The following is a 24,318-nucleotide window of genomic DNA, read 5'->3' on the forward strand; positions in this document are numbered from 1 at the left end:
AAACACAATTCTGGCAATTACTTGAGGGGAATATAAGTGCATAAGAATTATAGTCATCAGAGTCTAAGTTTCATTTATGGTGTTGCTCCATTGCCAGTGGGCTTGGATAGTACCTTGGTGGAGTCACATAGGGGCACAAGAATGTATCCACTACCAGTGAGCCTGGTCAATAACCCTGTGGAGTTGCTTGTATCACCTCCTTGCATAGGAAGCCTTTCTCTTCTTTCACCTTATTCAATTTTTTTTTGAATTGTTTTACTTTTCATTTTTCATTTTCACTCTGCATATCACTTATTCATTTTAGAGGTGGAAGAGGGATCCCGAATTATTCATAGAAGAAGAGGTTGTTCCAGTAGAGAAGTATTTTATTATATCTTTGACGTGCCTATTAATGTTTTTCCCCTCACCTTACTCTACTTAACTGAGCTAACAAGGCTTAACCCAAAAACAATCGACTAGAGAAGGTGAAACTAATTAGCATGCAAGAGTTGTGTTTACACCAAGATTCACTTCGCAGACTACGTAGTGTCCTCTGACGTATCATGGACTTAGAGTAACAAGTTCATCATACAGAGACAAGATGACAGATAACCAAGTATCGATAGTTGTACAAACCATCTCGTACTTTACCTAGTTCATTTCATGAGTCACACATGGTTTCATGCAAACTAACCTTTGAACGAATGAAACAAAAAACAAAGAAAAGCAAGAGCAGAGGTAAAAGTGAAAGCAAAACAAGTAAAATAATACAAGCAAGCAAACAAACAAGTAAATAAAGCATGTAATCAAACAAGCATGCAAGCAAACAACTGAAAGCAAACACTACTCCTACTGCTACACTAACGTTGCATGGGCCTGATCATGAAGTGACACTTCTAATGTAGCCACTAATGCATTGGTAGACCCATGTGGGTGAAGGCTTGGTCTGCAAGTAAACTAGTTGTGTAGACCAACATACAAGAAAGATATAACAATGAAGACTGCCATACTTCATGTTTCAAAGTGCCCACAGGACATAAGTGAGTGCATGTGCATGAATGGTAGTCCATGGACTTATCATGGTGCTCTGTGACACTACATGCAACTTTGAAGCAAAACCACACTCTGGATTGAGACATGCAAGCAAACGAAAGAAACAAAGACAACTTGAGCTGAGAACGAGTGCTTGCATTGCAAGACTCCTCCAATGCATGAGAAATGGGATCATGTAGTTTGAGTGAAGGAAGTGTGATCTGAGTGTTATATTGACCTTGAGTGCATACAGATAAGTGATGAGGATTCTTGAGTGTTTGAACAATTTCCTGATCGAAAGCGAAACTGTTAAACACACATGGACAGCAAACAATATGAAAGATAAATCATGTGAGTTCATTTTTTTATTAACAGGAGATGTACATTTATAATACAATGTTGTGACTCTTGGGTTTCAGATCCCAAGGTCTCTTGGACTGCTTAGTCTTTTCGGCTTCCACACTAACCCTTTAGGATTAGGTGTCCAACATTCCCCCCCTTAATCCGAAGGGTTATGTATGAGTCCAAGAAGAGAGCTGTAATACAAAATGTGCAAAAATGCATGGCAGCACTAGGCTGAATGTGCTCTATGAAATGTTGGTAAAAAAGGGCGGTGGTTTAAGGATGACCACCAACAATGGAACGCTTAGTGCAGTTCCCGGAACTCTTCCAAAACTAGCAAGAAACTGAAGTTTTCTGCTAGAGGAAGTGTTCTCAATCTGTGATGGTTTAAGGATGACCAACAACTCTGGAATGCTTAATGCAATTCCTGGAACTCTTCCAAAACTGGCAAGAAGCTGGAGTCTTCTGCTAGAGGAAGTGTTCTCAATCTGTGATGGTTTAAGGATGACCAACAACTCTGGAACTCTTCCAAAACTGGCAAGAAGCTGGAGTCTTCTGCTAGAGGAAGTGTTCTCAATCTGTGTTCACGGGCATCTTTGTCTCTGGCTGTAACTCTGAAACTGGTGTGGCAGGTTGTAGCTCAGGCTCGCTTGATGTGACTTTGAAGCTTGTAGATGACCATCATTTTCCCCCCTGTCAAGTACAAGGTGAGAAGATGGAGAAAACTCAACTGCAAGACTATTCAATACTCTGGAACAAGTTCTGACATGTGTTTGGAATATCTTCTTGGCTGTTGATGCCCATTGCCAAGAAGCGATCCATCCAAGATGAATCTTTGTTCTTGCAGGACCTTTGTTTTTGAAGCATCTGTGTGAAGAATGGCTGGTTTTATGACAGTGCTTACATGGATGAAGATCAAAACAGTGATCTTTCAAATGGCCAACTCGGTCACAGTGTTGGCATTTTACAATCTGTTGTTGTTGTTGTTGCTGTTGTTGTGGAAGAGGGGCAGAGTCTGGAATAGCTGAAGTTGAACTGTCATGAGGAGCAGGTGAACTGTCATAAATGAATCCAGCACTCTGAAACTGAATGGGCTTGGCATAGTCTGGAATATGAAAGGACAAGTCCTTGTCATATCCAAGACCAGTTCTGTGCTTGTTGTGGACAAGTTGTTCCCAAGGTCTGATGATGGGCTTGGGAAGTGCAGACTGAGTTTCTGCATTTGCATGTACAATTGCTGCTTTACTTGAATGAACAGTAACATTATTGACTTGCTGTTTATGGGAGTCTGCTTCATTGTTCTGAACAGAAACAGGTTCAGAATGGTGTCTATTTTGATGTAGCTCTTCTTGCTGTAGCTGTGATTCAAGCTGCAAAAAATCGATCTTTTCTTGTGCATTTTGTAAACATGTCTGAATTTCTGAGAGAGATCCTTTGTTGATTTGTAATGTGTCATCAACAGTAGATAATATCAAAGTTTTAAGGAACTGTAATACTTCACTGGTTCTGGCCATTTTTTCTTTAATGTCAGAATTACACCTCAAACACTGATCACAACTACTAATGCAAAAAGGTAACACCCACTAGCAATATCCCGTGCAACAAATGATCAGTGTGCGATCAACAAGCACCAATTACAATCCATATAAAATAAGATGATGAAGCTACGTTACTGTTGAAGACCTTAAATTTGATGCTATGATGATATCACTTCTGCTCCAACATATTGTTGCGGTACTAATGATAGACCTTCAAAAAAACCTTTTGTAATGAATGATTTGAAAGCACAGTCAACAGGTTTGTTTTTAGAATTGCAGGTCTTTATGTAATTAGAGTAATCTGGTGCAGCCAAATAGGTCTCTGAACCTCTGAATACATTGCATTCTGTTGCATTATGTTTTACATATATTTCACCAACTTCTTTCAGCACAACCTTCTGTGACCATAGTGAAAAAAGGGCAATGCCTTTCACTGATTTCTGAAAAATTTCTAATTGAATGAAACCAAAGTTACCAGACTTGGCTTTAAAGCAATCAACTCAGCGTGGCAAGACAGTCAACAGTTGACTCCGGACTTAGCAAGCCTATGCAGTTGACTTGGAACATGCTATAATTGGGACCTTTTCCAGTTATTTTTTTTTTCAAAATTTGACTAAAAAATTTAGAATGAAACGTCTCCAATCATTTTTGTCCTGATCATTTTTTGCCTAAAATTTGAAAAATAACTAGAATCATAGATATTAATCATTGAGATTGCACGACCCAGATACAATAAAAGTTCGCCAACAATTTTTCTATAACCAAATTCCAATAATGATTGCTGGAAAATCTAAATCATAGAACACTTAAGATTTCAAAAAAAAATTGGAAGTTTACTCCACAAAACTTGGGAGCTGACTCCGTTGTCTCTACAGGAGTCTCAGATTGATGGCGAGCAAGCGCTCTGCTGGAAAGCAAATGACATTTGAGGGACGAGATTATGTAGTAGAGGAGCTCACTGAAGATAGTTTCCGCGGGATTGACATTGCTCTGTTCAGTGCTGGTGGCTCAATAAGCAAGAAGTTCGGACCCATAGCTACACAACAGGGGACAGTTGTAGTAGACAACAGCTCTGCGTTCCGTATGGACGATGGTGTACCCCTTGTGATTCCCGAGGTGAATCCAGAGGCAATGTCTCACATAAAACTTAGTTACAAGAAGGGAGCGCTTATTGCCAACCCAAACTGTTCAACTATCATCTGTCTGATGGCAGCTTTTGAGGCGGCCTTCAGCTCATAATACGACTGTCACCATAAAACGAATGCAGCTTCCAAGCCGAAGTCTCAAACTTTCAAAAGCACAATACATGGAGTAGTTCGAAACACTGAATATTTGATACAAATCTCCATTGAATCAGCGAGAGAAGCAAAACAAATTTTCGAGAATTAACAGCCAACTTTCTTTAAGGCGGTCTCGTTTCACAACAATTTTTAATAGAAACGAATAATAGCTAACAAACTCCGTCTCCACCCTCTGATTCACACAATAAACGCAATCCGCCACCAAAAAGAAGCAAACCTCCCCCAAATTATCAATCCACGTGAGAGTAAAACTTACAAATCTGAGTAAGGATACATAAGAGTCCGGGTAATTATATAACCAGTGAAAATATCGGCCATCAAACAGTAAAGAAAGGAATGTTGTACCTCAAAAAATACAAATTTCACAAAACTGCGTCTCAAATAGCTGATAATCTCAAATCTGTAGCATAGCTTGGCTCCTTATCAAACTGCGCCACTTCAGAGTTCAACCCAAACTACGCTTTCCAGATAGCAGGTAGCCAACGATTGATATGCAGTTCGCAACTGGAAACGCACCACGCTTCACTTTCTTCTCTGCGGCATGCAAAAGTCATGTAATTCCAATAACACTTAACTTTTACACATCATTCTCCATATGAGGTCGAGTCCCTTCAGGTGCCCTCCATCCATGACTCTTGAATTTTCGAGCCTGTACCGCTCACAATTACCTTCAACCTTTTCGTTTGACTAGCAGCTCTTCCACCGAGACAAGCTGCTTTGCGCTTAACAGCCTCACTCTTTTTCTTTCCAACACCTTTTCCACCTGATTTCCGAGGACTTTCCTTCGATTTGTCCACGCTCAAAGACTGGATCACTTGTTCAATGACAGGGCTTCTGGGGCGCGAACATGGTCAACATAGCTTCTTGAGAAAGCTAAGAGAAGAATACGTTGCCCAGGTCCGGGAGTGCGCTGTCGGATCTCACGCAACTGGAAACGCAAATTTCAAACGCACCAGGATACTAAAACGATTTTCAGCGGCATAAGTCCAGTGCAAGAGATGAAAGGGCGACAGAATGAGGCATGGGTATTCATGTGCAGAGAGGTGTATTCATGCGCAGAGAGGCAGCAAATAAAAAACTGATGCGCAGGGATTCAATGAGGTACAGGGAATCACGCAGAGAACATTATGGAATATGGAGAAACGCACATTAATTACTTATGATCTAAGGGCGCAGTCTCCAGAGGCGCTCAGGACAGAGGCAGCCAGAGAGCGTTATGTCAGGAACAGCGCAGAGACAGAACGACAAAGGCAGAGAGCGTTTCAATGTCAGCACAACAGAATTTTAAATTGTCAGGACAATGCTTCTTTTACAGAACGTTTATAAACAGTAAAGAGCGCAGGCATAATTCAAAGGACAGAGGGCGCAAGTAACGCAGAAGAGAGAGAGCGCAGGTATGATTTCAAGGGTCAGACAGAGAGGCTTAAAATAGCCAGAGTCAGCTGATTTCTGGCAAAACAATGAATAAATGGAGCTTTATAGGTAATGGGCAGAACTGGAAGGTCTGCACAAATGACATATACATAGAGACCACAAAACAAGTGGCTCAAATATGAGCAGGGCTAGAATTCGCCTGCTCTGATACCATGTTAAACACACATGGACAGCAAACAATATGAAAGATAAATCATGTGAGTTCATTTTTTTATTAATAGGAGATGTACATTTATAATACAATGTTGTGACTCTTGGGTTTCAGATCCCAAGGTCTCTTGGACTGCTTAGTCTTTTCGGCTTCCACACTAACCCTTTAGGATTAGGTGTCCAACAGAAACCAACCTTAGGACAGTGAGGGCATGACATAACCATCAGCTTGGGTTGAAGTGCCTCAATGGTCTGTGGGGTTTGACTTTGTTGACAGATGGATCTTCTTAGACTAGTGGCTTAAACGGATTAACAATGAGTGAATCAACATCGTGATTGGATGACGAGGTGAAGAGATCACGACAAAAAAGATCAGAAAATTCAGGATGTTGGTTGGCATCTTCATGATTTGACGAATCACATAGACGGGTAGATGAAAAGTGAACGAACTCATCCTCCGTGTATTCAGAATAGAAAAATGAAGGTTAAAGTGGATTTTTAATGAGTAACTTATCCTCTCTATTTTCAAATGATGGGCTATCATCTGGTGAGTCCTATGAGTGATCAACAAGAGGTGCATCCATAGATGAAGACACATGGACGACAGGTTCATCAGAGAAGCTAGGAAGAAATAGAGGTGGCTTGGACAGAAGGGAGTCATCCTTTGCTGAGTGTTGATGTTCAAGCACCCACTCATACTCTTCATGAATGACAACACATGTTGGTTGTGCAACACCAACTACGTCATTGGGTTGTTCCTCGTTCACTACAAGTGAAGAGTTCGGAATCAATGAACACAAGACAACATCAACACCTAAGTGTGAAGACGGAGGTCAAAGAAAAGAATGCATATGGGAACTTGAAGGACTCATAACCAACTATGTGCAAAAATTAAGTCGAGTGATGTTGGGAGGGTGTGAAGAATGAACAGATGTGTGAACATGATCCTCAGCATCATTGGGCAATGGTGGAACTATTGAATGAAAGGGAGGTAGACAGTCTATTGACACAGTGCCCACTCCCACATGGGATTGAGCAGTTCCATCAGCAAAGAAGGTTGAGTGATGCTTGACATCAAGATTCCTCTTGGGACGGGTAGTTTTATTAAGAAAGCACTCAAACCGGTCCCAGAGATAATCAAACTTCATCTAGCTGTTCGGATCTTGAAATTGTAAGTCACGAAAGCGATTCAAAAAATCAATAACGGATTCATGTGGAGCCCTCCATTTCTATAATAGTTTCCGGTTAAGATGGTCTGGATCAAAATTATGGAAAGTGTCTTCAATAAGATCACAAAAGTGCTCACATGAGTATATGGTGTCAGCCGGTAGTCTGAGAACCCAACGAAATGGGGATTCACAAAGAGTGAATGCAAGCAGCAAACCAGCCTGTTTGTTAGTAAAATCATCTTCATCATAAATCATGGAAAGGAAGTTATGTAAGTTCTCATGCCAGGCCACTTCGCCTTCACCATCGTATGTGTCAGTGGACAATATATTGAAAAGCTTCCCTGAGATGGAGACATGTTCACGATTTGAAAAACACATCGAAGGAAGAAGAATGCAAGACTCCATGAAAGATATGCAAACGTTCAAAACTCAATGAGAGGACACTGCTCGTCATTAGGCCCTCATTCTAGTACCATAAATGTTGATGGTGCTGGATCCACCAACATGTCAAGGGGATCTCCCCAGTAAGAAGTCCCAATTAGACCTCAGACTGTTCACTGGAGGAGTCCCAACAGTGGGTTGTAGGTAATGCCTTGACCATGATGTCACATAAAGGAAATAAAGATAACTCTGTCAGTAGCAAGGATGTCACTGATGTAGAGAGTCAAGGAATGAGTATGAGAGGTTCCAAGACTTCAAACGGAGAGGAAGGTGGGGGTGAGTTCCAGGTTGAAAGGGATAAGTCCCAACTCAGCTAGGAACACACAACACAAAGGACATGCACGACTTCTGGCAGAGCAGTCGACACAAATGCAACAGCCACAACATACAAGGTAAGATAACATGAACAACGCTCATGGATTAGTCCAAGACAAGTGTGACGGTTGATATAACAAGGTTCAGAGAAAGGTATATCTAATGTCTAGCAGAGTAGTCGACACGGATGGTGAAAAAATTAATAATATATGCAACACATTAACAACAAGATTCATATAAATGCATACAAATCATTTCATATACAACTATGTAAGTTAAACAACATATATCATTAAGGCAACCGAAACAATCCAACTACAATAAAAACATATGCATGAAAATGTGTTGTCTCTTATTATTAAAGAAATGTAAGTCACAATCATACAATACACCATGTAAACCTGCTAGCCCCATCAGTGGAACATTACAGCAACATCCTCCTACTCCTCCAAAGAGATGTACTAGTTCCATGTAGTGGAGAAGCCAAGGCACGTTACAATATTGTCCAAGCCTTCTTGAAGATAGTCTTAGAAAGACGCTTGGCTGACCAAAAGCCTATACAATGAGTTATGAGGGACTATTTATAGGAAAGGGTGGGGTGACCCTTCACATTCCCCTTTGTGACAGTTCAACTACCCTCATGACTCTTCACCTACTTTATGATTGTTACGTCCAACTATTGACACTTGACTTACACCTAACATGACTCAGCATTATAATGCACATGTACTCATGTGAGACAACATGGATTAAGCAAGCCAAGCAAGACATCACTAACACTTGGTCCACTGTGGTGAGACCAACTCTTTGACATGCATGTGATGGTGAAGGTGGTGAGCTGATGCCAATCTTGGTCATCCATGATGGTGTGCATGCACCTCATGGTGACATATTACTGAAGCAAACTCTTGCCTTCGTTGCAACTAGTGGATTCGTTCGACCCCTTTCATCCAACTTGTTTGCTAACATGCGCATGGTCTTCTTGGGTATGGTTGAACTCGCAACACACTAATCCATAGTTTCCATGTTGATCTTCAAGTGTGTGTTGGTGGTCATGTGCATCAACTTTCCGAAGTACATGCTCAACCCTAGTTGGACTTGCTTCTTGTCTTTGCATTGGTGAGTGTGTTGAATGGGTTATATTGCATGCATGCGCTCTACGACATGCATGCTGCTCAATCCTTTGCATGTGATCAACAAAACTGCTCACCATGTCTACTCTGTGTCACCTTCTGGGATGGATCCTTAACTTGTACTGGCATAGTTTCATCCGTGAGTGCATGTTGCGCCTACTATTGTTCCTGTTCCTGTTGCAACTCATTAGACTGTCTCTGTAGCTTCATGCTCTTCCTGAGTTGCTGCTTTAGCACATTCAACTCCTTCTTTGTTCCATCTTCTGCCTTCATGTGATCTTCACGTCGCATCATCACTTCATAGCCTGAGTCTCCAAATTTGCTTTCATTATCAGTGGATCTACATGATCTTGGAACTTTGCTCCGCCTCTATGTTGTCAACAACCTTTCTCTTGCATTCACTACATTCACTTCATTTGCTATGTTCGTTTCATTTAGTATGGTGCCTTCAGCTGATGTTCATGATGTTTCTTGCTGTGATGCTGCGGCTTGATGTCCTTGTCTGCAAATAACTTGATGTCTTCGTGAGTAGGTAAGCCCACGGACACTTGATCAACTGCATCCCCAAGCAAGCTCTGAACATTGTCTTCATCTTTTCTCTCTTGGAAACCATTGTACATGTACTGCTAAGAAGTAGATCAACACCTATGATACTTGGAAACATGGAAACACTCATAGAAAGAAATATATCATTCAAAAATGAAAATGAACATGAGAAATAACTTGGAACATACCTCAGTGAGTGCTCATGAAGGTTGCGCAATTTTAGTCCAGAGACTGACTGCCAAGACTGCACAAGGCACAGTTCGGGCTACTGGGAGACTCACTGACTGTTGAAACTACACAATGCCTAGTCTAGTCAGGTAGTTCACTGCTGCGCTTGAGTAATGATAAATCCTAGCTGGGGAGGATTGTTGGCCCAGGTGCAAATTTGCAAAAAAATTTGAGCGAAGCAGCCATTCACCTCTAGAAATGCGGAATTCAGTCCAGGAGGCTAGTGCTGGGCTAGAATGCATAAATCTGGAGAGGAAGCTAAGCCTTCCTTCTCCAGATTGTGCAATGCAGCCTTGGTGAAGGCTGAGGCCAGGCTAATTTTGGCCTGAATCGCCAACAGGAAACTGAAAGCAAGTAAGTCGATGAAATGCATGGTGACACTAAGTGATAGAATAAGTAATAAATAATGCATGTAAAACATGAATGGAGGATTGAGAAAACATATCAACATGCATGTAGGTGAGGTCATTCGCTAGTTGAGCAAACGTTTGTGCAAAACACTTTCATGCATGTGACAACAATGAGATAGAAACTAAAATTGAAACAGAGCTAAGACAAGATAATATACATATAAACGACAGTAGGCGTTCAAAGAAATCAAGCAAACAACACTCACACAAGCGAATACACAAAAAGAGACATAAATGCAGCACAAGGCATGGGAAGCAATCTTACCCCAAAACAGTTGAGTTGAATGTGTCGACTGCTCCTAGCTGTTATGTGTGATGTCAGAACTACAAGGTTGATGTGAGTAATGAGCTCTACAACGTCTAGTTGATGTGGTTTGATAACATCGAGGTTGTGATGCGCATGCCACAAATATAGAGGAAGTAACACTTGGAGGGAGGTTTTTGAATTGTTCCTTGCATGTAGACTCCAGCTGCTAAACATAGATCCCTAAAACAAGGGATGCATTTACATGCTTCCTTGCGAGAGACAACCCATGTATGCAAGTGTATTTTACTCAGTCTCCGAGTGAACCGGTTAACTCAGCTGCACATGCAAGAGACTACTTGACTACTGGAGAAAAATGTGCATTCCTGTCTATAAGCTACGCTGACTGCCTAAGGGGATTGTGTAATTTTTGGGCCCAACAACTGACTGCTACCTAGATTTGTGAAAATCCTAGGTTGAACTAACTATTGATGGGAAACATTGTGCAAATCCTGCTCAGAGGGTTGGCTGGCAGGATTGCACAATCTTGGAGTCCAACAGGTTGTTAGAGGGAATTTCACAATTCCCAGAGGGAAGGCTGGTTGCACTCTGGAAGCAAGTTTCACTGGGAAGCTACTCATCCTACAATTGGACCACGTCTAGATGAGCAACCTGTGAAGGAAAAATATCAAACTGTGATCGACACGTTTCCTTTAAGCAACAAAGACATTGAAGCTTGAGGACTTGATGAAGCAAGGCAAGCTACTGTGAAGTTTGCTAGGGAGGCTCCAAAATAGGCTAAGGAAAAATTTTGGAGGGCGGTTGTAGCCGCTACAACACTACCCTAGTTGACAATTAAATGGTTGTGGTTTAGTTTATTAAATTGTTATTAAACCGACACAACAAAGCTTAGTGTGTGAGGGCATGTAATTAAGTGTGTGTGAGAAGAAGTGTGAGAGTGTCCAAGAGCTAATATCTTTACAGAGAAAGTGAGGGTTGAGGCCATAGATAAGAGTAGAAATGTGTGTAGTGAAAAGAAGGACTATAGAGCAAAGTAGAAGGTGTTGTGTGAAACAACTGACTAGGTTTTTGTTATTGTTCATTTGTATAGTTCTTTGTTTTCATTTTGAAATTTGTATGAAAAAAAAACCACTTGGCAAGAGTAGGTAGTGGCCTACATTCATAATAGGTTGGTGCCTCTTGGAATAGTGGTTTGTTATCTTAAAGGGGGTTGGTGTGGGGCGTGTGTTATATTCTTTTGATGACTAGCCCCACGTGTGAAGCTGATGGGTTAGAGGGGGGGCATCTAGGCTCCCCTTCATTGTAGCGAGCGCAATGGGGAATTCACAACAACGGCAACAACCCCTCGTGTTGATGGGTTTGAGGGGGGTGGTAGCACCCCTCTGCAGGATCTAGGGAAATGGCCAAGGAAATTTATTTTTTGGACCCTATATTAGCTGGGTAGACCTACATATGGTTTTGTGCATGGGTTTTGCGCATGGTTTTGGGCATGATGGTTTTTTTTCCATGTTATTTTATAGATCTCATGAATGGAACTACGGTTATGTCCTAAACTAGGGTTAATGGATTGGGGTCATATGAATGCTTCATCATGTATATATAAATTTTCTAACATTGAAAGGAATATAATGAAAAATCAATCTGGTAGTCCCAGGTTTTGGCTCTGGGGGAAAATCTCTATGTATATCTGCTTTGTTTTATGCTCTCAGCCTTGTTTATTTTCTGTTTTTAGAATTCATATGCAGGTAATTTCTATACATGGTTAAACCTACAGTTGTGGCTTCCTATAAGCAAGTGTTCACAAATCAATCTATGTAATTAAGTAGGAGCTTAAATTACATCATAATATCAAACATATTGGTGGTTTTATCCCTTTGGGTTTCCATGTAAAAATACCTGTCAATACGTGAATGTTATTTAGTTGACGGATTTTATGTTCATGTGAAAGGTTTATTTTTCTTTCTATGTATTGTATTAAGATCTCTCATTTCAGTTATTTCCAAGGAATGGAAATTAAAAATTGAGCCTAAAGATAAAAAAGCTCACCAATTACTTATTGACCCATCCCCCCTCTTGGTAATTACTTATTCCAATAATTGGTATCATATCCAAGTTCCTTTAGGAATATTTTAACCACTAGAAGGTATATATATAAGGAATCATGTCTAGAAAAGAGAGTTAGGATGCATACTCATGTAAGATACCAGTCTCTGATGGGAAAAACTTTCCCTTTTGAAAAGTCGATATGGAAGCCTATCTTATGTCTTTAAGGGTAGATGTTTGGAGCTCTGTGTTGGTAGATTATGATGTCCCTACAGTTCCCCCTATATATGAAGATGGTCAAAGGGTGTATGGAAATAATGCTAAAGCCAAGAATGTATTGTAAAGGTAATGCACTATAACTTTTCTGAGGAGGTATGGGACAAACTCAATTGGAGCCATTAAGGAGATGAGAAAGTCAAGCAGGCCAAACTTCAAACTTTCAAAATGATCCCGATGGATATTGGTGGCCACCCACCTATTCCACTTGGACTACCACCACTGTCTCTTTAAGTTTTTTAGTTTCCTTAATTCTAGCACAATTTACTATTTTTGGCAGTTTTTGGGTTGTGAACTTCCAGGGCCGTTTTGAGGCCCTAAACGATGTTTTTTGGTAAAACTGGGTAAAAATTTGTCTTATATTGATGTCTACATTATAAATTTGTATTCCACAGATAACTATTTCTAATGAGGTATTGTGCGATCAAACAGAGATCATATGCCAAAGTTACAGCCCTAGGAAGTTGATATACCAATTTACCCAAATGGGGTCCATAGTTTTGGTGCTTCATCTCCTAGGGTTAGGTTTTTGGATATTTAGGGTTTTCCATTATTTATTAATAATAAATAGGACTTTGAGCCTCATTGTAAAACAATTTAGAGGTACATATCCACCATATCTCTCCTCATAGATAATATACCATCGCCTGAGCTAGTTTTATTTCTTTTGTGTTTGTAAGCATATTTTAGTATTTGATATTAATGAAATAAAGTGTTATTTCTATTGTATCTCCATATTTATGGCTATATCTGTATATTTGTGCATTCCTATTTAATTTGGTGTTGACAATCCTAGACTCGCCAATATGTAAGGAGATCTCCCTGGTAAGAAGTCCCAATTAGACCTCAGACTGTTTGGTGTAGGAGTCCCAGCAGTAGGTCATATGGTAATGCCTTGACTGCGATTTCGTAGAGAGGCATGTAAGATGTCTCTGTTGGTAGCAAGGGTGTGACAGTTGCAGCAAGTCAGGGAAGGTGCATGAGAGGTTCTAACACACTGAGGGTGAGGTGAGTGCGCCCTTTGGAAAACTGTAATAGTACGCAGCTTGGAAAGGAGCACACAAGTGAAGATAGATCACAAGCTAGAAAGCAAGTTAGTGAGAAATCCAAAGTCATGGTTAAACCAACAAAACATTTTAGAAAGGTTCATAAATACCTATACAGAATATTCCATACATGCATGTGTAAGCAAACAAATACATATATAATTTAGAGTAAACTAGATAGCATAGAATACAATACAACATATGCATGAAACATGTTGGCTTTGTTATATTAAGTGTAAGTTCTAGTCATACAATACATCCATGTCCAACCACTAGTTCCAATAGTGGAACGTTACAGCCACAACCACCTTCTCCTCCATAGAGATGTACTAGCTCTGCATAGTGGAGATGCCAAGGCTCGTTACAATACTATCCAATCTTTCTCTAAGATACTCCTATTGAAGCTTGGCTGACTAAAAAACCTTTACAATGAGTTATGACATTCTATTTATAGCAAAGGGTGGGGTGACCCTTGACATTCCCCTTTGTGATAGATCATCTACCCTCATGACTCTCCATCTACTCTATGACCATTACATCCAACTATTGACACTTGAAGTTCCACTTGACACGACATTACATTACAATGCACATGTGTTCATGTGAGACAAAATGGCTTGAGCAAGCCATGCAAGACATCACTAACACTCAGTCCATTGTGGTGACACCAGCTCATTGACATGCTTATGATGGTGAAGGTGGTGAGTTGATGCCAAGCTTGGTCATCCGTGATGGTGTGCATGCACTCCACGGTGACATCTTGTTGAAGCCAACTCTTGCCTCCATTGCATCCGAGTACATTGGTGTGGATCCTTCATCCAACTCATCTGATATCATGTGCATGGTCTTCCTGGTGGAACTGAATTGGCAACACACTTATGCATAGTGTTCATGCTAATATTCTAGTGTGTGCGAGTGGTCATGCACATCAACTGTCAATTACATGCTCAACTCCAGTCAGAATTTCTCCTCATCTTCACCTTGGTGAGTTTGTTGAATGGGTTGGATCGCATGCCTGCACATAATGACATGCATACTATTGAATCCCTTGCATGTGATCAAAAACACTACTCATCATGTCTTCTCCATGCCAACTATTAGGATGGATCTATAACTTGTACTGGCGCAATTTTATCTGTGAGTGCATGTTGCACTCCCTTTTGTTCCTGTTCCTGCTACATCTCATTCACTTGTCTATCCAGCTTATGTTATTCCTTGAGTTGCTACTTCGGGAAATGCAACTCCTTCTTTGTTCCATTTTCTATCTTCACGTGATCGCGCCATCTCCTCATATCCTGAGTCTCCAAAATTGCTTTCATCATCAATGGATCTACTTGAGCTTGCAACTTTGTTCCACCTCCAGTTTGTCAACAACCTTCCTCTTGCACTCGTTGTATCTGGTATGTTGCCTTCAACTGTTGTCCATTATGCTGCTCGATGTGATGTTTTTGCCATCATATCTTGATGTCCTTGTTTATGAATGACTTGATGTATTCATGATTAGGAAAACTCATAGAGACTTCACTGACTGCATCCCCAAGTGTGCTCTGAATGGAGTCTTTGACTCTACTCTCCTAGAAACCATTGTACCTGTACTGCTAAGAGGTAGATGAACACATGCGATACCTGGACACATGGAAACACTCATGTCAAGCAATATGTCAGTCGAAAACCAAAATGAACTTGTCAACTGACTTGCAACATACCTGTGTGATTGATCATGAAGGTTGCACAATTTCCACTGGGAGGTCAGGACACTAACTACCAAGACTATGCAAGGCATAACTTAGGCTGCTAGGAGGCTGATTGACTGCTAGAATTGCACAATGCACAATCCATTTTGGCTGCTAACTTTTGGAATTGCATAATGCGCAATCTCAGCTGGAAATGGTTGTAGGTTCAGTGACTGCATTGTGCAATTTTTTGGGCCAGCAGTCATTGTCCCTTAGAATTTCACAATGCAAGATTGGAGGATAGTCACTGGGTAGAAATTCACATTTCATGTGAGGAAGAGAGAGCCTTCCCTCTCAGAATTGTACAATTCTTGTCTTGGTGAGGCAGAGTCTAAGCCAAGGCTTCCCAGACTCACCAATCAGTGACTGAAAGTGATTATGAATGTGAATGCATGGAGATACTAAGTATAAACATGAGTGAATGATTGTGCATGCAAACAATGGATGAAAGATTCAGAAAATAGAACACCATTCATGTGGGTGAGACAAGTTTCCGAATCAGCGACCATTTGTGAAAAACATTTTCATGCATGCGACAATAGTGAAATGTTAACGAAAAATGAAATGGTGTTAGTACAAGCTATTATGTATCAAAATGACAACAAGAACTAACTAAAATCAAGTAGACAATGTTCATATGAAGCGAAACACAAAAATTGCCAAAAATGCAACACAAGACATGGAAGGCGGGCTTTCCCCAAAAAAACTAAGTTGAATGTGCCGACAACTCCTAGATGCGATGTGGGATGTCAAAGTTGCAAGGTTGATGTGAGGAATGAGCTCTGCAATGTCCGGTTAATGAGTTTTGATAAAATTGAGGCTGTGATGTGCATGCCACAAATCTAGGGAAAGCAACACTTGGTGGGAGGTTTCTGAAACGATCCTTGCATGTAACCTCCAACTGCCAAAAATAGTTCCTTGAAACGAGGGATGCTTTTGCATGTTGTCTTGGGAGAAGCAGCCCATGCATGCAAGTTTGTTTTTCTCGGTCCTAGATGGAACCAGTCAAATCAGCTACACATTTAAGAGGCTGCTCAACTGATGGGAGAAAATGCACATTTCTGGCTAGTAGCTAGGCTGAATACTCAAAATATTTGTGCAATTTCTGGGTAGAGCAGCTAACTGTTGCCCAGATTTGTGCAAATGTTTGGCTGAGCAGCCCAGCTGGGAAGGATTGTGCAGTTTTCTGGATGAGGCTTGCTCAACATAATTGCGCAATTTTGGGGACCAGTAGGCTGCCAGGAAGGATTGCGCAATTTCTGAAGGGAAGGTTGGTTGCCCTCCAGATTTGCACAAATTCTTGAAAGAGCTGCTTAGCTTGATACTAGACCAAGTCTGGATGAAAAACCTATGAGGGGAATGCATCAAGGTTTGATTGAAAAGCTGTCTTTCTGCAAGAGAATTACTAGAGCTTGTGTACTTTACGAAGCAAGACACGTTTCTATAAAGGTTGGTAGAGAGGCTCCAAAAAAATCTAAGGAAAAATTTTGGAGGGTGATTGTACCCTCTACAACACTTTGCGACACACTGGTAGAACTCCAGCTCTCTGAATGGACCTTGTTTGTAAAAGGTAAGTCTATCACCTCCAGAAGTATTGTTCAGTTCACAGCTTCTCTTGGTTGCACACTAGCTTGATTGTAAGATGTAGCATCCACCAAGCTCTTGGTCGATTGACACACATTCCAGGGCAAGTCAACACATTTTTTTTTATTGGGGTTGAGGGGTATATTGATGCACAAGCATATAGTCATCAGAGTCTTAGTTTCATCTTTGGTGTTGCTTTGCTGCCAACAGGCCTGTACAGTACCCTGACGTTGTCACATAGGAACACAAGCATGCCTCCACTGCCAGTGTGCCTAGTCAGTACCCTAGTGGAGTTACTTTCATCACCTCTCTACACAGGAAGCCCTTCTCTTATTTCACCTTATTCATTTTTCATTTTTTCAAAAAAAAATCACTTTTTCATTTTTTCACTTTCATCATCATAGCTGTGCATAGAACTTATTCATTTCAGACGCGGAAGAAGGATCTTGACTTATTGAGAACAGAAGAGGTTATTCCTGCAGAGAAGTAGTTTATTATACCTCTGACGTACTTGTTAATGTTTTCTCCCTCACCTTACTCTACTTGACAGAGTTGACAGGGATTAACCCAAAAACAACTGACTAGAGTAGGTGATACTAGTTAGCACGCAAGCATTGTGTTTTCACCAAGGTTCACTTCGAACACTACGTATTTTCCATTGATGTATCATGGACTGAAGCCACAAGTTCTTACCTAAGAGAATGGAAAACAGATAACCAAATTTTGATAGTTATACAAGTCCTCTCATACTTTACCCAGCTTGTTTTAAGGGTCATACAAGGTTTCATGCGAAACTAACCTATGGACAAAACAAGCAAACAAACAACAAAGAAAAGAAGAAGTAGAAGAAAAAGTGAAAGAAAAGCAAGTAAACAAACAAAAAAGTGAACAAACAAACCAACAAAGAAAGTAAGAAAACAAGCATGAAAGAAAGCAAACACTACTCATACTCCTACGCTAACGGTGCATGGGCCATCTCACGAGAAGTGATACTTCCAATGTAGCCATCAGCGCATTGGTTGACCCATGCTGGTGAAGGCATAGTTCACGAACAAGACAACTGTGTTAACCAGCAAAAAAGGAATATGTAACAGTGAAGAGAAACACACTCTGAGTTTAGAAGTGTTCACAGAACAAAAATGAGTGAAAGGCATGACATGCATTCTATGAAGTTGTCATGTTGCTATGCTACACTGCGTGTAGATGTTAAGTGTATGCATTCTCTTGACTCTGACATGCAAGAAAATGTGAGAGAGGTAGACCACTTACGTTGTGTATGTGTTCTTACTGTGTAAGATTCGTCCAATGCATGAGTGATGGGGTCATGTAGTTTGAGTGGAGGAAGCGAAATCTGGGTGTTTGGTTGATCTTCAATGCAAAGCAGAGAGTGATGAGGAGCCTTGAGTGTTTCAACAATTTCCTGATCAGAAGTGAAACCAACCACAGGACAGTGAGGGCCTAACATAATCATCAGCTCAGGCTGAAGTGCCTTGACCGTCTGCGGGGTTTCAATTTTGTTGACATATAGATCATCGTAGACAAGTGCCTTGGACAGATTAACAATGATTGAATCAACATCATGATTAGATGAGGAAGGGGATAGATCATGACAACCAAGATCATAAAATTCAGGATGTTCATCGGCACCCTCATGATTTGATGAATCGGGTAGAGGGGTAGATTGGAAGCAAAGATGTTCACCCACTGTTTTTCAGGAAAGATAGATGACAGATTGGACAGATTTTGAGAGGAAGATGTGTCCTCTCCACACTATGATGACAGAATAACATCTGATGTGTCCTGTGAAAGATTGTAAGTAGAGACATCCAGAAATGGGTTTTCACAAGCGAGATCAGCAGTGGTAGAATCATAAGGGATGTCAGGATGAAGTAGATGAGGTGTGGATGGAAGGGATTCATCCTTCACCATGAGTTCTTCATTGTATTCCCGCACAAACTCATCATGAATGATGGCGTAGGCTGGTTGCATAACACCAACTTCGTCGAAAATATGATCCTCGTTCATAGTAGGTGAGGAGTCCAAAATGGGAGAAAACAAGATAGTACAATCTAGAGGATTAACAGAATGTGAGGACAGAGGTCGAGGGAATGAATCCACATGACAACCGACAAGCTTTCAATCCAAATCTACATAAATATCTAGAGAAGATGGGGTGGGAGGATGTGACAATTCAACAGAGGTGTGTACATGATCTCCCACATCACTCCATGGTGGTAGAGCTGTTTGATGAGGTTAAGGCATACAGTCACTTGTGATAGCGATTGTGCCTGCCTGTGATTGCACAGTTCCATCACCAAAGTGTACTGAGTGGGGTTCGGATATGTGAAGAAGATACTCAAATCTTCCATAAAGAAATTCCCAACCAATTTCTTCTTCAAGAAATCGGTATGCAAGATTATAAAGGTGTGTGTAAAACTGATCAATGGATTCATCGGGTGCTTTTCCTAATTTTAGAATTTCTTGATCAGGTGCTTCATGGTCAAAGTGATTGAAAGCATGGTTTATCTCCATGACCAGATGAACAAGAGAATGAATAGATTTTTTAGGCAGTGTGGCACACCAGTGCATTATATGCCCTTGAAGCTTGTATATGAACAACATGCAGCTCATGTATTGTTCAAAGAATCCATGTCTTTCGCATGAGCCTATAACGCCACTTGCGAGTCTAACCAAGACTGCGTAGCCTCCACCATCATATGTTTTATGAGAAAAGTTATCTGAGAGCTTTTCTGAGATAGTGAAATTGTTTCCATAATACATACATTCCAGAAGAGCAACTTGATAGTTAGTCATGATATATGTGCCGATATTCAAAATAGATGTGAGGACTCAGATTGTCATCTTTCCCTCTTTCTACCACTAAAATGTTGACAGTGTTGGACCCACCAACATGTAAGGGGATCTCCCCGGTAAGAAGTCCCAACTAGACCTCAAACATTTTGGTGTAGGAGTCCCAGCAGTGGGTCATGAGGTAATTCCTTGACCGTGATTTCGTACAAAGGAAAGTAAGATGTCTTTGTTGATAGCAAGGGTGTGACAAATGCAGCAAGCCAAGGAAGGTGCATGAGAGGTTCCAACACATTGAAGGTGAGGTGAGTGCACCCCTTAGAAACCTGTAATAGTACACGGCTTGGAAACGAGCACACGAGTGAAGATAGATCACAAGCTAGAAAGCAAGTTAGTGAGCAAGCCAAAGTGATGGTTAAACAAATCACACATTTCAGAAAGGTTCATGCATACTTATACAGAATATTCCATACATGCATGTGTAAGCAAACATATACATATATCATTTAGAGTAAACCAGATAGCATAGAATACACTACAACATATGCATGAAACGTGATGGATCTGTTATATTAAGTGTAAGTTCCAGTCATACAATACATCCATGTCCAACCACTAGTTCTAATAGTGGAACTTTATAGCCACAACCACCTTCTCCTCCAAAGAGATGTACTATCTCTGCGTAGTGAAGAAGCTAATGCTCATTACATTAATTTCCAAGCTTTCTCTAAGATATTCCTATCGAAGCTTGGCTAGCCAAAAAACCTTTACAATGAGTTATGATTTTCTATTTGTAGCAAAGGGTAGGGTGACCCTTGACATTCCCCTTTGTGACAGTTCATCTACCCTCATGACTTTTCATCTACTCTATGACTGTTACATCCAACTACTGACACTTGAACTTCCACTTGACATGAAGTTACATTACAATGCGCATGTGCTCATGTGATACAAAATGGCTTGAGCAAGCCATGCAAGACATCACTAACACTCGGTCCGTTATGGTGACAAAAACGCTTTGACATGCTTGTGATGGTGAAGGTGGTGAGATGATGCTAAGCTTGGTTGTCCGTGATGGTGTGCATGAAATCCATGGTGACATCTAGTTGAAGCAAACTCTTTCCTCCATTGGATAGGGGTACATTAGTGTGGCTCCTTCATCCAACTTGTTTGCTAGCATGTGCATGGTCTTCTTGGTGCAACCGAATTAGAAACACACTGATTCATAGTGTCTGTGCTGATCTTCTAGTGTGTGCTGGTGGTCATGAGCATCAATGTCAACTACATGCTTAGCTCTAGTCAAACTTGTTTCTTGTCTTCGCCTTGGTGAGTGTGCTGAATGGGTTGGATTGCATGTGCATGCATAATGATATGCATGCTATTGAATCCCTTGCATGCGATCAATAACACTTCTCACCATGTCTGCTCCATGCCAGTTGTTGGGATGGATCTATAACTTGTACGGGTGCAGCTTCATTTGTGAGTGCATGTTGCACCCCATGTTGTTCTTGTCCCTACTACAACTCATTCACTTTTCTGTGCAACTCATGTTCTCCCTTGAGTTGCTACTTCAGCACATGCAACTACTTCTTTGTTCCATTCTCTGTCTTTCCGTGATCGCGTCCTCACCTCATAGCCTGAGTCTCCAAAGTTTCTTTCATAATCAGTGGATCTAATTGAGCTTGTAACTTTGTTCCGCCTCCATGTTGTCAACAACCTTCCTCTTCCATTCGTTGCATCTAGTATGCTTGCTTCCACCGTTGTTCCTGATGTTTCTCACTGTGATGTTGTTGCCATCATATCTTGATGTCCTTTTCTACAAAAAACTTCATGTCTTCATGAGTAGGCAAGCTCATACACTTGATTGACTGACTGCTAGAAGTGTGCAATGCACAGTGCAGTCTCGCTGCTAATTGCTGGAATTGCACAGTGCATAATCTGAGCTGGAAATAGTTGCATGCTCAGTGAATGCATTACGCAATTTTTGGGCTAGTAGTTACTATCCCTTAGAATTGTGTAATGCAAGAGTAGAGGACAGTCATTGGACAGAAATGCGAACTTCTTGAGAGGAAGGCAGAGCCTTACCTCTCAGGATTGTGCAATTCTTGTCTTGGTGAGGCAGAGTCTAGGCCAAGGCTGCCCAAACCCGACGATGGATGACTGAAAGTGAATGTGAATGTGAATCCATGGTGATAGTGAGTGTAAACATGAGTGAATGATCATGCATGCAAAGATTTGATGAAAGATTCGGGAAACAAAACAACATGCATGTGGGTGAGGCGAGTCACCGAATCGGTGACCTTTCCTGAAAAACTATTTATGCATATGACAATAGTGAGATATGGTGAAATGGTTCTAGTACAAGCTAGTATGTATCAAAAAGTCATGAATCACTCACTAAAATCAAGAAGATAGTGTTCATACGAAGAAAAACACAAAAGGTGCCATAAATGCAACAACATACATGGAAAGCAGGCTTACCCGAAAACAATTGAGTTGAATGTTCTAACAAGTCCTAAATGTGATGTGGAATGTCAGAGCTGCAAGGTTGATGTGAGTAATGAATCTATATAGCATTTGGTTGATGAGTTTTGATAAAATCAAGGTTGTGATGTGCATGCCACAAATCTAGGGAAAGCGACACTTGATGGGAGGTTTCTGAAAAGATCCTTGCATGTAACCTCCAACTACTAAAAATAGGTCCCTGAAACAAGGGATGCTTTTGCATTATACCTAGGGAGAAGTAGCCCATGTATGCAAGTTTGTTTTTCTCGGTCTCAGAGGGAACCGGTCAACTCAGTTGCACATGAAAGAGGTTGCTCAACTGCTGGGAGAAAATGCATATTTCTCGCTAGGAGTTAGGTTGGCTGCTCAGAAGATTGGCATAATTTCTGGGTAGAGCAGCCAACTGCTACCCATATTTGTGAAAATTCTGGGCTAAGCAGCCCAGTTGGGAAGGATTGTGCAATTTTACGGGTGAAGCTTACTCAACAAAATTATGTAATTCTGGGGCCCAATAGGCTGTCAGTCAGGATTATGTAATTTGTGGAGGGAAGGATATATGCCCTCCTGATTTGCATAAATTCTTGACGGAGCTTCTCAACTTGTTGCTCAACCAAGTCTGGATGAACAGATTGTGAGGGGAATGCATCAAGGTTTGCTCAACAAGCTATCTTTTTGCAAGAAAATAAATGGAGCCTGTGTACTTGATGAAGCAAGAAATGCTACTATGAAGGTTGGTAGGGAGGCTCCAAAATGAGGCTAAGGAAAAATTTTGGAGGGTGGTTGGAACCGCTACAACAATTGGGATCAGTGGTATCATAGCAATCTGATCTTTCTCTATTTTTCTTTGCATGTCCCCAACAAGGTCAAGATATAAGAAGTCAGGGCTCAAACTCATCGAACCTTTGTAAGGCTAGCCTGCAAATCTTGATGACCTCCCATGGTAGAAGAGAAGAAAGATAAGGGGGTGGGATATCCTTTCAAAAAAATTCTCGAAGAAACCCTTGAGTGACAGAGGAACGGGATGATGGGAAACATTCCCTAGATCCTTCAGTAACTACCCAAAGGTGATGCAGCCCCCTCCAGCAGCTACTATGGAAACACCACACCCATTAAGGTACAATTTAAGTTTGACATCCCCATATTTTAAGGTCCAATAGATGAAAACGTCATAGATAAATGGTTAAATTTGCTAGAATGATATTTTTCTGTTCATGATTTTTCCAGCTGAGAAAAGATTATTTTTTCACTTCTCAAAACTGTCCCCTGCATTAAGGACTGGTGGGAAACCTACTGTGAGAAGAAGGATGATATTACACCCTCACAATTTTCAGCCACGCCCACTTGGAATTCATTTCGGGATGCCATAAAGGAGTAGTACTACCTTGTCCTGAGCTATGATGATAAATACATAAAATGGACCATGCTGCAGCAGTGAAGGGACCAAGACGTGCCAAAGTATACCAATGTTTTTCATACCCTTCGGACAAAGTTGGGTATCAAGGATTTTGAGTGAAATTTGGTACTAAAGTACTGTAAATTCCTACAAAGGTACATCTAGAACAAGATGGTGTTCCTGGACATCCCCTCGCATTGCAAGATATACCGATACATTGTTAAGATTGAGAATAAGTTTAAACAAAAGAAGCGAGAATTTGAATATGAAAATTCAAAGCAAGTGAAAGGTGCCCCAAAACAATAGAGAAAGGGACAAATCCAAGGCGATACAACCCAGGACAACCCTCTGAAGGCACAAGAAAATAAAAATACCATGAATACAAAGAAGGACAGGGAAAATGGTGTGAGTTCCATAAGAGCTCCACTCACAATATGAGTGTCAGGCCAGGTAGTCACTGGTGGATGAGCTGAAGGCTTTTGAATCAGACACATGTTCCAACTATGATTCAAAACCTGATAAGGGAAATGAAAAAGGAAAGCAGATCATTGATGCAGAGTACAGTGCCACCGTGGCCACCACCAAGATCTAGAAGAATGAGCCTGAAGATCTAGAGGAGGAGGAACGCCTCTTCCACTCACATATGT

Source organism: Pinus tabuliformis, chromosome 3_1, assembly GCF_031772625.1.
Source record: "Pinus tabuliformis cultivar Carrire ecotype Pingquan chromosome 3_1, CPIR1, whole genome shotgun sequence".
In the NCBI taxonomy this organism is placed as follows: domain Eukaryota; kingdom Viridiplantae; phylum Streptophyta; class Pinopsida; order Pinales; family Pinaceae; genus Pinus; species Pinus tabuliformis.